Below are 18,433 nucleotides of genomic sequence, written 5' to 3'. Positions count from 1 at the left end.
GTTTTATCATTTAATTTCAAGCGATGAATGCCTATAGGCACAGTTGACGACGTTCTGTCATTTGTAAGGACTGATTGTGGGTTCGTATTCGTTCTGAAGAAGCTGTTTATTCTTGCTGCGAGGGCAGAGGGTAAGTTTTAGTCAATTTTCAAGATATTTTTTATTAATTTATTAGAGTTTTTATTTATTTATTATTAATTTATTAGAGTGTAGTGATGAATATAAACGAATTAAAAACATTCCCCTGAGTGGGAATAGAACCCACAATCATTTGTATTTACCGTCACGAAACATAAGCTAAAGATAAGATATGATTCAAAGATGTTTAATACAGATATGGTACCTGCACTCTTCATAATTGCGATTTTTTTCGATAAATTCAACCGAGCTCGTATCTTAAATACTCTGGTAACATTTGTATGATTAATACAAAATACATGTTTGTTATTTACGCAACACGACCGATAAGGCTGTCATGGTAGTGATAGTGTCTAAATGTACACTCGGTCAGGGTTCAATTTCCGCTTTGGGGAGTTAATTATTTTCATTTTTTCCACCACCCAACACAGTGCCGACGTAGTAATAAATAAAATAAAATAAAATTTTACTAATACAATTTTTTAACAGTATCTTCTAGAACTCTCTCTACTAACTAATAATTATAGTAACTGAGGCCGTCGGGGCCCAGGGGCACAAGGGTGTGACTGTAACGCGTGAGTTCCACCACTCAACACGCAATGCTTCCAAAATTCGGCGAAAAGTGAGGAAGGGAGTGTCAAAACACTAGGTTCCCTCTGCCTACCCTGCTTTGTGCGGGATACAATGTGAAGCTGATTTATTTATTTAAACTTCTAACACAATAAGATTTTTTTAAATTCGAGGGAGTAGTTTCTTATATTGAAACGATCAAACAAAGAAATTCTTTAACTTAACAATACTAGTATAGATATATGTAGATAGTATACGAAAGAATCTAATATCAAAACTCAATTTGTCCGTTCGTTCAGCATACCTCCTTAATGAAAAGTTGGAATGCAATGCTTTCAAATGCTAATTTTCTGAATAGTTAGATCATATAAACAACTATAGAGATTATTTTATTATTAATATCTATATCTTTTCCTTATTTTATCTAATCACTGTGGATACGTGGTTTCAATCTTTTGTTATCTTTTTCTTTATTTCATTTCCTCGAGTGGGAAACGAACCCACACTCGTAGGTTTTGCCATGACTTATAAAAAAAATATTAAAACTTTAAAAGTACATTTTTTTTTATCTCGAAGCTCCATTTTACCCGAACGTCATAAATTGCTCACCTTTCCGAATCCAGACCAGTTTTTCTTTTATGTCGATAGTTTCGTGGATTTTTTACTGAATACTTTACGAATTTTTTTTTAATAAACCTGAATGTGAATGGGCTAAGTATGAAATATTATGACGCCATCGTGATGCAGACAGCAAGGAAATTAAAATATTAAATATCTCATTCCCCCGAGTGGGAATCGAAGTCACAACCATCTCTTTTACAGTCGCACGCTTGTACCCCTGCGCCACGACGTAACCATATATATCAGAAAGATAAGAAAGAATTCATTGGTAAATTATTAAGTGGGAAACCAAAGTGTCTTATTAGCAACAGAGTGTCTCAACACTAGGTTCCCAGGTTCTCTCTGTCAATTCTGCGATATGTGAGATAGTGCAAAATAGTCTTAACGTAACCTATCCGTAATAAAAAAATATTTGGGAATTTACATTTACCTTTTATTTTTCAGATACCATGTAGCCTTTTGTGAATGAAAACTGTAAAAGCGAAGATAATAGTCGGTACACAAGACCTTAAACTTTCGAATAAAATTGTCATTCGCTGCCAGCTCTTTGTATGGAATCGGAACACCGAAATTTTTAGAAGAATCATGAAAAAACATCCAAATACGAACACATTGTTCAGGTAGAGAGAGAAGATGCAACGCTTTTATTATCGTGTGTGTCGTTTTTTCACCTTGCTTTTGGCAGTAGAGTGACTATGATATCCATGGATTGATTATACAATGTTAAATATTATCATTTTCTGTATGTGTCTTTGTCTCTATACCCCCTAAACGCCTAGATCAATTTTAATAATACTTTGTGTATATATTACAATAGGTATCTAGTTTAGTTGAAAATGTTATTAGAATAGTGGAGGCTCTGAAGTCGGTGTTGACTGTAATAGTTTCGACAATCTAGAAGACATCTACAATGTGTAAGATATACATTGTATAATCAATTTTTCAAACATAACAGGGTAGGCAGGGGGAACATGGGAACCTAAGACACTCCATTCTCATTAAAACACTTCCGCTCTCCAGTGGGAGCCGAATTCTAAGGGGTCTTCAACCCAACCTAATCCAATATCCAATGAAGCTGACGAAATAAAGATATGTTATAAATCGGAAGCCCCGTTTAAGTATTGAACCGCCACAACCATCGCACCCAGAACAGCCTCATAAATATGTAGCATTAATAAAACAAGAGGTAATGCCTATGACGTCACAATTAATCAGTGCTATTTGCCCAATTCTACTTTTACCTACCTACTTCCCATTGTTCCGACGATTTTAAATTATTTTCGTGAAGGTTTATGAAAATTTTAATCCATCTCTATATATCTATAGAAAGAGCAATTTAAATGTAGACGGCCAAAAATTGGAGAAATCTATAATTACAATAATATTTATATGTACATACATGTATCGGAATTTAGTTATTTTTTTTATCTTCACGCTGTTTTCCGTAAGTACATAGCAGGGTATACACATGAATAAGACATTCTTATTGATAAGCTACTACGCCTAATTTTCTAGATAATTCGCGTTGATGGTGACGGAGCTCACTACCGCGCTCTGTATCGTTACCAGAGCGAGGAAATGTAAAAATTTAGTATTTTACATCCTCGAATGGAACACGAACCCACAATGTGTCGCGTTAACAGTCCCACGCTTGTGCCCCTGCTCCACGATGGGCCTCTTAAATCATTTGCTTTTATTAAATGTCTTAAAATCAAGTAAACGTAGAAGTAATGTCTTAAATAAACAAAGTCGCGGGCCATGACCACTTACTAATGAAAGTGATTAAATTATTATGTAGACTAACATATATCATCATAATCAACCGGACTAACCGCTCTAATGGCCAATAAAATAATATTTATAAGAACACTTTAGTCACGTAGTATTAATATTGTGGTATTTATTGACCTAAGTTCAATAATTAGTATCAAAATATATATTCATTTATTGCTGAGCTAAAATAACTGGTATGGAGTAGCGTTTCACTAAAAACGTGATGGTGTGGGTTTAATTCTTACTTGGGAGAATACATTACTGTCGTTTCCCTCTAGTAAGAAGCCAAAGTGCGATACTTGATATTTTAGTTTTTTAAGGTTCGCTTAAAAAAAGAAAAAAAAACAGTTATTAGCAAAGTTTAAATTCCTATATGAAAATAATTTAAAAATCAAGACGATATTTCAAAACAAGTATCATAGTCACCCTATCACCCTTTGTCCTATACCGCCCTAGATACGCTTGGAGCATTGCCAGTGTCGACAATTAATAGCAAACTTTGACACGTATAGTGTATACAACTTTGCCAATCATTCCTAATGCTGGATATTATAGGGAACGATACGGGTTGGGTAGTTTCAACGGAATATAATATTATAGTTATAACGGAAACTGAACGTAACGGAATTTTAAATATATTTATATATATAGGTACTTATACTATAAAGCTAAAAAGTTTATTTAATAACGTCAAGAATTGTAGATTCGTAATTTTTTCAGCTACATGCTATATCCCGCATGTAACAGTAGCAAAAGGAAGCCTAGTGTTAAGATACTCCACTCCCCACTCAGCCGAATTCTGGAGGCATTAGGTGTTGAGTAGCGGGACTCAACACTGCGCTTACGCCACGAAATTAGAGTGAATAAATACTAAAAATAAACAAAATTCTACATTTTCAAAAGCATTTAAAAAAATATAAGTACAAAAATTATATAATAGAGTTAACGATTTCTTAAATGACAAAAATATAATTGTTAAATAATTGTAATTGAATGATTTAATTGTGACTGACATCTGTATCGGAGATGAACTTTTAATCTAATTTTATTTTTTATAATTGACATTTTATTATATTGGTTTTAGTTTTGTTCTTTTTTATTTTACTTTTTTTCACATGCATGTTAATAATGGCAGACGGACGGATGTTTATTGGACAGATAAAAAATTTAAAAATCATTGTTTTGGGGCTTAAAATGGCACAACATCTTATATCTCTCTCTCTCTGTCATCAACAACTATAAAAACTATGGTTATGGGTTCAATTTCCCTAGAGTGAATGATTTTCATATACTCGCTTCGGTAACAATAAAAGCGCGGCGAGGTAAAAAAGGCAGTTGGTTCCTTTACCTTGTTCTTTTGGCCTGTTTACCTCCAAAACGAATAGAGTTTTGAAAATAGAACGATATTTTAGACAAGTATCATTAAAAGTTTGACAGCAAAAGTTGTCAAAAGCTTTAAGTTCGACGCGGAAAATAAATATTTACAAAACACTTACTTTCGCCTCTCGATTTCGAATAGTAATTTGTTTAGTATAAAACTGTTAAAATTATTTATGTAAGTGAGGCCGTCAGGAGAGTTGTGGGTTCGATTCTTGAGTGGTATAAAATATTTAATATTTTAGTTTTCTCGGTCTGGTAACGAGACTAAGCGCGGGGTTGAATCAGTCAGTGTGAAAATTCAGCGGAAAGTGGGGAACGGAAGTGTCTTAATGGGGAAAAGAGTGTCTTATTATTAGATTCCTGGATACCCTCTGGCTACCCTGTTAGGAGCAAGGCACTGCGTTCATCATTTAAGGCTGAATTTTTCAGAAATTCAGCCTAAATTGAGAAACAGAGTATCTTAACACTAAGTTGTCTCTGCCTATCCTATACAGATGCTAAGATATAAAAGCGCGAAGCGTCTTATATTTACTTTATTTTTAATTTCACAGTTCATTCCTTATCTTCATATCTAACATACTAGCATGGATTGAACCTGCACTGTTTATCCTTACATCGCAATTGGACTTGAAATCATAACTCTAAAAATATATGTCTGTAATATGTAATTTTAATTAACAAAGTTGCTTAAAACAACTGAAAATTTTATAATTTCAAAGTTTGCTTATACTCATTTATTTACGTATGGCTCAAACTTTAAGGTGACCTAGAAACTAAGATAATGGGAATAAATATATGATATCGTTGGCACCAGAAAAGAAACTATTTAGAACTCCTTGGATTCTTCGAGAGGGTCAATTGAATTGCAGGGTGAAGAACTCAGAGCTGCACCTGGGAATTAGGACCCAGGTCTTGTTTTAATTGACTAAAGAAGTCAAAAATTTTATATGTCTCCAAATATTTATCAATAAGTTCTTATTATATATACTTGCACTATAGCTAACCTCCCACTGAACCACGAAGGCATCGATAATATTCAATTAACCTCGCGTTATAAATTAATTATACAAGTTATTATCTCTAAATACGATTAAACACAACAGATAACGCGTTGGTAATTACTCATATATGAGTACGAGGATGCTTGTTTAATTATGTTTATACAGTATACGTAAAGCACAATGTCTGTTTGTAAAAGACTCGAATTCGAATCCAACTTGGGGGAATAAATTATTTTCATTTTCATGCTCTGTTTACAAGGCAGTGTTGAGTTGCGTCAAAATTACGTGGAAGAGTGTGGGACGGAGTATCTTGACACATCCAAGCTGGAAAAAAAAATATTAAAGGTTACCATTTGATTGTAAAATACAGTGTTAAGCTACGTCCGCCATACAAAGAAGAAAAGTAATTCCTCCCCCCCCCCCCAATATCGCGACGACCTACTTCCCATCATTTACGAAAACTAACTATAATTTTACCAACAATTTCATATATAAATCAAATTTATATGAACTCCACATGACACATAAGTATCGTTACCAAGATGCGTTCCCAATTCTCGCTGGCGCCGCGCCAGCCGTCAACAAGTTACTATGAATTTACTTAAGTGTTGCAATTGGTGCGGATATGCCTTTGTATAATAGGACAATGTGTGTTATGTAACAGACAAGTATAGAGCAGAGTCGCCTGGACAGGAAATTTGATAGATTTTTTAAAATTATTTTAGCATTTTTAGTTTAAAATATGTAATAAACGTTAACTTCACCCACTTGTAAAAGTTATATCATTATTATATGAGGGTAGTCATATCGCAAGGGCTAAAACATGTGATTCTAAACGCAACAGGCTGTGGATTCGATTTCCATTCGAGGAAATTACTTTTTTTAATATTTTCATCTGATCGCTCTGGTAACGAGGCAAAGCGCGGTGTTGAATTTCGCCACTCAACATGCAATGCCTCCAGAATTCAGCAGAAAATGGGGAAAGGCTATATCTTATTGGGAACGGGGTGTTTTAACTCAAGGTTCTCAGGTTCCCTCAAAGTTTTTGAACGATTCTAACTCATATGTATAATTAAGCAACAAGTTACATAACAAATCAATCGGAAAATCAATTGAACTAAATTAATTACTAATACGGCACAACGCCTTTGTGCTCCAGCTAAGTGTAAACTAGCAAATATGTTATATCAATATTGGGTAACGTCTTAAGATTTATTTTAATGTAAATAACTAAACGAACTATGACGGACGTAGTTATATTGAAATCACAGACAGATTTTATTTTTATCTATACTAATATAATAAAGCGGAAGAGTTTGTTTGTTTGTTTGTTTGTTTGAACGCTAAGATCTCTGGATCTACTGGTCCGATTTACTTTGTTTTTGTTTTATATGAAAGCTGCATTCTTCAGAAGTGCTATAGGCTATATAATATTACATTACACATATCTATACTAATATAATAAAGCGGAAGAGTTTGTTTGTTTGTTTGTTTGTTTGTTTGTTTGTTTGTTTGAACGCTAAGATCTCTGGATCTACTGGTCCGATTTTCATTGTTTTTGTTTTGTATGAAAGCTGCATTCTTCAGAAGTGCTATAGGCTATATAACATTACATTACACATATATACTAATATATTTTAAAGTACATTCTAATTTGACATGCAATTTATTCTGCCATGTTAATAACAACCGTCGTTGCTACGCGACCGCTACCGTGACGTTTTGATATTCATCCTTATGAAAATAAATATAATAGTCACTTTTAGCATTTTATCTAGATTGAAATTATAGTTTACTGTATAACATACTAATAAATAATTAAGGAGATGTCACTGATTCCAAATGACCTAGCCACCTAGCGGGCGGCACAGTATGACCGACGCGAACGGGCAGATGACGTTGACGGTTTTATAAATTTTCATACATTTTCGAACTTTATTTGTTGTTTATAATTAATTTAAAATACACTTTGATTCTCTTCTTATTTTATTTGATATTGTCCGCTAAAATTATCCTACTTAATAGAGAGAAATGTTTAGTTATTTCGTAGAGTCGATATCTATGTACGCACGTACGGAAAACTTTAGGTACTTTTTCTAATATTAAGAATACCTGTCCTTTAGTTACTTTTAATCCTTTTGTTAGTTCATTTCAATAACTCAGATATTTTTTTCTAATAATGTGTATCTACTTATTATTCTTTTTGATTATTTGAGCTTATATTTTCTTACTAATTCTATTGTGAATTGAAAATAATTTCATGAATATATTTAATAAATATTCTTATAGTTGAAGCAGGCGTAGCCGCGTCCGGGTCCACTAGTGTACTAATAAATTAAAATACTTTCTAATTTGACATGCAATTTATTCTGCCATGTTAATAACAACCGTCGTCGCTACGCAACCGCGTTCGTCACCGCGTCACTTTGATATTCATCCTTATGAAAATAAATATAATAATCACTTTTAGCATTTCATCTAGATTGAAATTATATTTTTATAGAAATTATATTCTTATATTTCAAGCAGGCGTAGCCGCGTCCGGGTCCGCTAGTTTATATATAAAATGTTTATTTTATAGCCAAATTATATTAAACATTTTAGGTATATTGAAAACCTTCGTATTATTCTGATATATAAGTTTCATCTAAATCCGTTTAGTATCTATACTAATATAATAAAGCGGAAGAGTTTGTTTGTTTGTTTGTTTGTTTGTTTGAACGCTAAGATCTCTGGATCTACTGGTCCGATTTACATTGTTTTTGTTTTGTATGAAAGCTGCATTCTTCAGAAGTGCTATAGGCTATATAGCATTACATTATACATATAAACTAATATATTTTAAAGTACTTTCTAATTTGACATGCAATTTATTCTGCCATGTTAATAACAACCGTCGCGTCGCTACGCAACCGTTACCGCGACATTTTGATATTCATCCTTATGAAAATAAATATAAGAGTCACTTTTAGCATTTTATCAAGATTGAAATTGTAGTTTACTGTATAACATACTACTAAATAATTAAGGAGATGTCACTGATCCGAAATGACCTAGCCTACGGGCGGCACAGTATGACCGACGCGAAAATATTCTTATAGTACAAGCAGGCGTAGCCGCGTCCGGGTCCACTAGTTATTTATATGAGGGTTGAACAAACATCCAACCTTACAAATTTTAACTTTTTTAATATTAGCAGGATCGTTTCATAGAGTATTGATTAGAAACAGCAATTAGTCGCAAAATTAAGAGTTTAAACATAAAAGCGTTCTTCTACTTACTAACAACGAAACGGAAATAGTTCTGTCCTCCCGGTGGGAAAAGAATCCACAACCATCACGCTTACAATTAGTTTCTCCACGACTTATTATTACATATTTTTACAATCTACATACTTACAGTGATTGAGACAGATATTTTGAGAGGCCCAGTTGTGAGATCTTCGATCCTTTGATGCCTTCATTGACAATATTGGTAACCGTTAAAAAATTCTTCGTCATTGTTGACTCTTGAGACACTGTTTATAAGGAAAAAAATCACAAAAAATCAATGTTTTTCACTAAAATCGCAAAAAATTGTATGATTGTTATAAAAAAAAATCACTTACTCGTCCAAAAGAATCATTCGATATAACAACAACAAATGTTAGTCAACAAATCTCTCGATTATTATCACAGAATGATCGTTGTATTGTCTATAACTATTTTTATATATAAAACAATTGTAACAGTTTCTCCTGCAAATATATTCTTATATTTGAAAATTTCATGTTTAAAAGTACTTGAAAGTCATCTAAATACTTTAAAATTATCATTCTATACTTTAGAAATATTTTTTTTTTACTTTTGAAAACATAAAAAAATTAGGTAGCCGTATTTGAACCACTTGACAGAAGCGTATGGCTTAGTGTTTAGAACTTTTAAACAGTTTCCAAGAGGGCGGAGTTCCAATTCTACTATGTTCAAATTATAAGTTTTCTTGTTTACTTGAAAGACTTATATTTGCTATAAATGTATGTATTTACTAACTATTTTTTATTTATTTCATTATTATTAACTTGCATAAAAAATTCGTGGGATCCATAAAAAATAAATTCTTATTGTTATCCTTTTGTCTGTCTGTCAAAACTTGTGTTTTTCCCAAGGAAAAAGCTGAATTTAATATTAAAGTGAGGTCTGAGTTGAGCTTTGCATCTGTGTGGGTGTTCATATAATATGTTATGTAATGTCAGCTGTCAAATTAACATTGTTCTTATACGACATCATATAAAGTAAAGATTCATTATTAACTTAACTCAAATGACACATTTAACGAAAATAATAATTATGAGGATGGGAGTGCCTAGAATTGATAGGTATTATCTTTTTGTGGGATTTTTTGTTGATTTCTAGTAATAAATATATTTTTAATATTTTTTTTAACTATACTTTTAAAATCACTCGCACAAATGTAAAGCTTTGGAACACGAACTGTATATTCTATACATTAAGTTATCTTTCTTTTGCCACTATCTAAATTAAGCCAAGAACTTACAACATTATTATTATTTTAGAAATTAAAAATATTAAAAACCCAATAGACACTTGATAATTTAAAACTTTAAACGTTTTCTTAAAAATAAGACTTGAATTAAGGCAAGTTATTCCTAAAAGAGTCCAAGATATTTTAAAATCTACACTGGAGTTGAATATTTTATATCATAGTTAAATGATGAATAAAGTAAATGAAGAAGTGAATGACGTTACATCATTAGTTTCACTTGTGAATCCAGATCTAGATATTGAAGGATGAGATAAGATCTTTATTGAATTCGTGTGCGTTTATTTTTTCCACTGCAGAAAGCAGCTTTACCTTAACCCGCACAACAGGGTAGGCGGAAAGAACAGTGTTAAAGCACTCCGTTCCACATTTTCCAACTAATTTTGAAATATCGTTTTGGGTTACCAAAAAGTTACAAAGATTAGTAAGATATAGCGCGGCGTTGAGTTGTACTTGAATTCGAGCAGAAAGCTGAGAAAGGAGTGTCCCGACACTAGGTTCTCTATGTTAACCCCTTTTTGTTACAAAATTGAATCCGCTATCTTCATCGAAGGATAAACATTTCACAATAATCTTCACTAGAAATTATATTTTTTCTTATTACCGCCATATGTGGCCATATTTTATACGAATCCTTTTTATGCACGTTATATATGAAAAATATTATTTCGCACATTTTGAACATAGGTTAGGCCTTGAGATTAATAGTATTTTACGCATCTCCCGTATATTGCAGGGTTCGTAAAGAAAACTGACGAAATATAAATACAATCTTATTGGATAAAGCCTAAGGTGTATTTTATTCACATAGGCATAAGGAATGCCAAAACATTTTTTTTTCTCCAGGATATGAAAGCCAAAATAGAAAAAGAACAGAATATTCACTATTATTATTCCTTTTAAACTCGTACAAGAATACGTGAGACATATTTAGACAAGAAAATTCTATATCATCGTCTCATTTCCTACAAGGACGCATTCTATACCTACATAATATGTTTAATATTATAATATTTCATTTTGGCAAAAAATGAAGGAAACACAGCCAAATAAGTTCGTTACTACGAAAAAATATATAATAACAAAGAATTTAATGGAGTAAAGCTGCCAGATACAGAAATGTTTTTACTTGAATCCTAAATTTATTAAACTTTCTAAAGTTGTTTATGAAGCTCTCGTGGCGCAGAGGCACGAGGGTAGTACGGTACAGTCACTGTAACGCGACGGTTGTGGGTTCGATGCCTACTCCAGAAAATGAATAATTAATTAATATTTTCATTTCTTCGCTCTGGCACCAATGCAAGAGCCCAGCGATGAGTTCTATCACTCAGTATACATTACCTAGATAAATTTAGCGGAAAGTATGAAACGGAGTGATTTAATACTGTGTTCCCTCCGCCTACCCTGCTATGTGCGGAAAACATGTGAAGATGATTTTTTAAAAGTTGTTCATAAGTCAAGGCCATTATAGCGCAGCGTGAGACAACACTCATTTGTATACATAATGTCAGTGAAACCGATCTCTACTTGAGAAAATTTAAATTTTTCTTATATCACCGCTCAGGTTTGAAGCTAGAGGCCATAGTGGCTCAGTTGCACAAGCACGTTGTGAGTTCGATTCCCATTCGGTATGAAATATTTAAACTTTCATTTCCCTCGCTCTGATGACGAGACAAAGAAATTTATTAAAAAAATAGTCCAGCTGTACCATAATTAAGTCACCATATATTTTAATACATATTCCTGAACAAAAAACTTTTCTCATGGCAAAAGTCTGAAACTCATATGAGCAATGAATGTTGAAAACTCAACGAATGCACCTAAATTCCATGATATTACAGCGTTTTTAAACAAAAAGTAAAATAAAGCCACTACAGTGATATGAAGGGGTTTTATATTCGGTTTTATTTATTTTTTTGGAGCTTTACATTTTTTTCCGCATATCAGGGTAGCCAGAGTGACCACGTTCTCCGCTTTCCACTCAAATATTGAGTCATTGTGTGTTGACTGGCGGAGCTAAACGCCGTACTTCTGTCGGCTTAGTTTTACATTTTTAATACGTAATTTAACTATTGTCTTAACATTATTATCGCTTACTCCCAAATCAAAATATTTAGATATTTAAAAAAATCCCGCATGGAGATAAGGCAGGCAATTGAAGCCTAATGTTAAAAACTTTTTCTGCACTTTCCAACCGATTTAAATTATGCGGTAAAACCTATCACAAATGATTCTGAACCTTAACTGGGATCGAAGCCATAATCCTCGTGAACTGTTGAAAATTGCTCCACTGCGCCACGAAGTCCTCTGGTCTCTAAGATAAATTATTACAATAAATTTTGTATTGTCTCTGTGCAGTAAAACAGTTTGCCGGGTGTTCAGCTAACCGCGTATCTATGACAAATTTAGTTGTATTCATAACTTTAATACCAATATTACGTTCACTAACTTTAGCATGAAATTGTGGTAGAATTTTAACTATCGTCGTGGAAGCGACTTAAATGTGACGGTTCTGGGGTTCGATTCTCGCGCGGATTAATAATTATTTTCCCTCTCTCTGGTAACAAGATGAAGCACGGCGTTGAGGTCCGGTACTCAACTCGCAATATCTCGAAACGGAAAAGGACGAATGGAGGTTCTTAATATTAGGTTTCTTCTGCCTACCCTGCTAAATGCGGAATCATTTCCCCAAAGTAGAAATCGAACCTGTAACCATCGCGCAGTCACACGTTCTATACTACGACCTTTATTACAGCTATTAAATGCTAATAAACAATTTACATACAGAACGCAATTGACAAATTTAGACAACATTTTTATATTAAACCGACATCTGAGACCTCAATTTCAGGGGAAATCCCTTCATTTGCTTCACTTTTCTCCTTGGCATTATACGATTCGGCCTAATCCATGCAGAATGAGAAAAAAAAGTTAGCTTGGATAAACCTAGTACAAAAGATTTTCTTTGTAAATAAAAGTTCTTATTCAGATGCACGGCGTGGAAAAGTAGAAATTGTTATCATTTTGTTGAGTTAGTTACTGGTCAAGTTTTTTAGAGAGAAAATGAAAATTTGTACAAATATATATTTTATATTCGTTTTATTATTTTGTCCAGTTTTGAGATCCGTTACTCATCACGCATTTCCGCCTAAAGTGAGAAACACTTATAGAGTAGTGTAATTGAACGCCACGCTATATCTTGTTACCAGAGCGAAATTAGAGAAGAAAATAATTCATTCCCACAAGTGGGAATCGAACTCACTACGCTGTGACGCTGCCCTACGACGGCCTCATATACCATTCAATATTATAAATAGCCCACTTTTGTGGGCTACAGGGAGGTCAAATTATAATATATTATGTAAAATATGAATTTGTAATGATGGCACTTGAAACTGGAAATGGTTCGCTAGTTAGTACGGTTAGCATAAAAATTAATACTATTTGTTCACACTAACTTGAAGACTCAAATATGTAAAATGTTGAACAACTCTTACGTAACTCTCCATAATATATTCTCTACATATTATTAAAAGCTGCTGTTTTTTTGTATAGAAAATGGGGTAATATTATCGATTGAGATAACTTATTTGTCTATAAAAATATTTTAAGTGAAGGAAGATAAGACAAAGAAATAAAAATTCTACCGATTTCGTAAAAGGGGGCAATGTCTCGAAAATTAATCGATGAGTGGGAAATACAGACCCCTTAACAAAAAAATACTTTTTAAATTTATATTTTGTTCAGCGAGGATGTGATGGTGAGAATTAAGAAGAACGTGCTCAGCTGGTTTGGACACGTCGAGCGAATGAGCAAGGATAGAATGGCACAAAGATTTATGGAGGAAAACTGAGCGGTACGAGAGGTATGGGGACGCGTAACAAGCGTAAAAATCATAAGAACCCCCCAGAGGGCAAATGTATGAAGAGGTTGACAATGGACGAGGCGAAAGAGGTATGCAGAGACCGTAGCGTTTGGCACTCCGTTCTCTCTGACTTCCCCGCCAGAGATACAGTGTGAAGTTAGTGGCAGTAGTATTTTTTGGTTTGCTTTTGTTCGGTGTTTTTTGTTATCTTTTAACGTTATTTTTTCTTGGCTGGCACCGAGTTATCCACATTAATCGAATTCAATAAAAATCACTAGATTTTAAGACACACTATTCTCTTTTTTGAAGCTTTCAATTGTGTTGTCTATTGAGCAACAGAACTCAACGCCGTATTATGTCTCTTTGTTTACACAACACAATTCATCCTTTTCATTACAAAGGGTCTAAAGAGCAAATATTTGGGCGTATCCTTAAGACATACGTAGAATGATGATATTGTGAGGAAGTTAAGTGTTATCCGTCCTTTTTATATACCCTGTGGGAATATAACAAGAAATACAAGGAAGGTCTTGAGGCTAGTACGTGGCGCAGAGGCAAAGGCGTGGGATTGTAAGAACAACAGATTGTGGGTTTGATGCTCATTTAATTATTTAACTTTGGGAAACGCCGCGCTTTGTCTTGTTGTCAGAGCGAGGCAATGAAAATATTAAAAATCCATTCCCCTAATGGGAATCGATCCCACAATCATCGCGTTTGACGTTGTGCCCATGGGCCACCTCAGCCTCAAAAAATAAAAATAAAAACAACCTATAAAAATAGCCTTTTATCAAGGTGTACCCTGACGTTAAATTTTGTAATTTAGAGCTATTTAAACTTTTTAGCCAAATAAATAACGCATATATCAGCTATAAATTTTGCAGTCTTACACCCTACAGAGGCCAAGATACTATTTCTTCATTTGCAAATCAGGACAGTACCCGAAAGAATTAAGAAATCATCTCTTTCTCTCTTTAAGAGTTTTCAGAAATAACACAGCATTAGAAAGAATCAATTTACGAGGTCTTTGCGATGCGGCACCAATTTACCCATATATCACATACTATGACCAAAATTTGCTTAAATATGAAAATTATTACGTACATATTTCATACTATAGTTTGTTAGTCTATGCAATGATTTTGGGTTATTTGGCTATTTGAAATTCTTGCATTTCTCCAGCAAAATATTTAGATTTAAAAAAAAATGGTCAAGTGCGAATAGGATTTATCCATCGAGGGTTCTATATCAGTTTCATGGTTATTTAAAAACAGCTTAGTTTTAGTTTGCTGATAAAAGTTCGTATATGTTGATTGCAGGGTGGTGAAAGTTATTTTTTTCATGTATTTCAAGGAAATGCTTTTTATTTATGTATACTTGAGAAAAGGGGTCTTGACGGACAGACACACAGTCAGGCGGACATCAAATTCCGTTTATTTTATTCTGAGGTTCTAAACCTTTTTTTTTTTTTCATTTTATTAGATAGACATAGGCGGCTTTACGACTAAGATGCAAAATATCCAAATTATGCGGAAAATTAAGAACAATAGATATTTTTCTACTGCCCTTTTGGATAAGGGTTCCTTCTGCCTACCCCACTTTGTGTGGGATACAAAAACCCAAATGATCAAATATTGCTCAATTCTCAAAATATTACATATTTAAAAACGGAATTCAACGCCGCATCTTGTCCATTAACAATAACTAATAAAGATGGTAGTATGGTTAGTATTGGATCTTAAAACGACGTACCATTTAACATTACACTGTGCCTCTAAAACGAAAATTCCTTTGTAAATAAACATGAACCCACAAACATCTCTTGTATATATAATGCTATCTTTCAAATGGGAATAACTAAAATTTTGATATTACGACATTCTAAGTACCCTGAGTGGTTTGACTGCAGGTACAGTAAGTAACTAATGGTGGATAAATGAAATATTCAACAAAGAACAAAACATCTTTTTAAACGAATGGTTCCTGAGGCTAGCGCGCACTTCTGCTTGACAATATTTTAAGTATTTTTCTCATAAAGAGAATTTTAAAATATGTCTAGGTAAAATATAATTCAATTTATTAAAATAACGTTTGTATGACTATGCGACGATGACTGTAACGCGACGGTTGTAGGTTCGATCCCCACTCGAGGAAATTTAATATTTATTTTCATTTCTTCGCTCTGGTATCGAGGCAAAGTGTGGCGTTGAATGCCGCCACTCAACACGCAATGCCTCCAGAATTCGGTGGAAAATGAAGAACAGAGTATCTTAATACTGGGTGGCCTCTGCCTATCCTGCTGTGTGCGTGAATTTGCAATATAAACATATAAAATAATAAAAGAAAAAAAAAACAGATTAATAATAACATCTTTAACAAAAGGATATTGAATCCTTTTGTTAAAGATGTTATTATTAATATCATATAATGTTTTTTTTAAACATTGTATATAATATGTTTATAAGCATTATTTATAAACAAACTCTTGGTTCAAAAAGTGTGTTCATGTTCATATATGTATGTGTATCTATTTTTACGGTTACTTTAATATATATACATTTATCACCTATATAAATAAAATAACTTCACGTTTTTTCTATATGGCCGGGTACGCAAAGGGAATTTAGTGTTAAGATACTCCCGTTCCTACTTTCCGCCCTATTTCTGGTACATTGTGTGTTTAGCACCAGAACTTAAAACCGCGCTTTATCTTGTTATCAGAGCAAGGAAATGAAAACATCTCATCCCACCGAATGGGAATCGAACCCACAACCCTCTAATTTACAGTCAGACGGTGAACCGTTGCGCCGCCAGATACATACATATATACATATATACGAGTATATCTACAAATCTTATATGAAATGCAATTTGGAAGCCCTTCAGTTATGTAATTTCGTATTTGTAATGTTAGTTGATTAAATCTTGCATTATGAAGTAATGATTACACCAAAACACTAATGGAGTACATTATTGAAAGTTCTTTGTCTCTTATTCATTATCATTTTATTTAAATCTAGCAATATTTTAAAAAATACCCTAAAAATAAATATGACTAAGTTAATAAAGAATATATCTAAATTTAAATATAATCATGATAATCCCGGGAAAATCTTAATAAATAATGTATTATATACAAACATAAAGAACTAAATAAGTTTAAATTTCAGTAGGTACTCGCGTTACTACAGGAATGCCCAAATAAATAATTTTAAAATCAACCTCAGACAATGTGTTTAGAAAATCTATGCCAAAAATACTTGCATTTATAGCATATATTTAATTAAAAAATATATTATCTCAGTTAAAATAGACAAATGATTTAACTTTCAAGTACTTTCGATTCAAATCATTATCTACGAACCTGTTACATAACACAAAAACAACAATAACAATCACAAATATATTATCACTATATATTATCACGAATCACTATTGCTTTTGTAAGAAGAAGGAAAGAGAAGGAGAATTTGTTAAGAGATGGTAGCGACGTCCGCTCAGACCGAAGTGACAGAACATACTGGCTACGCCGTAGCTTCGTAGAGTGCGCGTAGCGTTACGCTACGAAATATATTGTTTTTTTGCTCATATTGTGTTTTTTTGGAGCGTAGGCGAAATTTAATTTTGTTTTTGTGTTTATGTGTTTAATTATAACTTTTAAAATGTGTATAAAGTAAATATTTTTTTATATACACTTTTGAAAGCGAAAAAAAGCTATCGTTAAGACTCAGCTTGGTTAATTATCAAACCAGATTGGGAAAATAATAATCATTTCGTGTTTTTATATATTTACGAGAGATTCGAACTTGGCATCCCTCGCTTAAGCATCCTTTTATTAAACAGTATCGTATGTCCTTTCTAAGTTGAGTAGGTTTGGCATGAAAGCGTAAGAAACAAACTTACATTCAGATTTATAATATTAGAATGACGATTATTTAATGCATTTCACCTAAGACAGATCCATTTTTTTTCGAAAAGCGGTTCTTTTCCTTTAAATTACTTTTATTTACATGTACAAGTACAATGTATAAAATTAGAATTTCTAACCTAACCATTGTTTAAACAGAACCAACCAAAAAATAATATGGTTAATACAAATTTAAGCGACATACCAAAACAAATTGGTAACATAAGCTCGTTTTGGTATTTATCTGTTCATTTTAAAACCGAGCCTTTAACGTGAGAGAGCCAAAAATAAATATAGGAGCTTACGAAGCTTTATTTATTAATTTAGACTTTTAATTGATATCTTAAAATATCTGTGCATTAAGATTAATAACCCTAATTTTTGAGTGTCACGGTGTGTCCCGAATGAAGCAGGTTGGGCAGTACAAACTAGTTCCTCACACTCAGCGCCATTTTGAAAGATATTTATAGAGGTATTAGGAGGAGATAAAAATAATATGAATTAGATAAAATAATATAAATATTTTTTTATATGTCTAAGTATTAAAATCAGGGTATAAGCAGATTATAGTATCGAGGATACAGGAAGATCATGTGAAATGCTTGAGGACCCCCGTCATGAGGAGAGCATGTATTTGCATGT

At 33.0% G+C, this 18,433-nt stretch overlaps 1 protein-coding gene and 1 long non-coding RNA gene across 4 annotated transcripts in view; both read right to left on the bottom strand.

Annotated features, from left to right (window-relative positions):
• The window catches only part of Syt7 (Synaptotagmin 7), a 265,710-nt gene that overhangs the window by 148,238 nt on the left and 99,039 nt on the right, over window positions 1-18,433 (bottom strand). The window lies entirely within an intron of this gene.
• LOC146528094 (uncharacterized) lies at window positions 8,883-17,386 on the bottom strand. Its single transcript, XR_014879207.1, has 3 exons — window positions 17,249-17,386; window positions 9,091-9,219; window positions 8,883-9,000 (listed from the first exon to the last, which is right to left on the bottom strand). It is a non-coding gene; the product is annotated as an uncharacterized LOC146528094 (long non-coding RNA).

The sequence above is a fragment of the Heliconius melpomene genome, chromosome 20 (assembly GCF_056956725.1).
Source record: "Heliconius melpomene rosina isolate 202511_hmr_F chromosome 20, ASM5695672v1, whole genome shotgun sequence".
NCBI classification, from domain to species: Eukaryota; Metazoa; Arthropoda; class Insecta; order Lepidoptera; family Nymphalidae; genus Heliconius; species Heliconius melpomene.
This window is presented reverse-complemented; position numbering and strand designations above follow the sequence as displayed.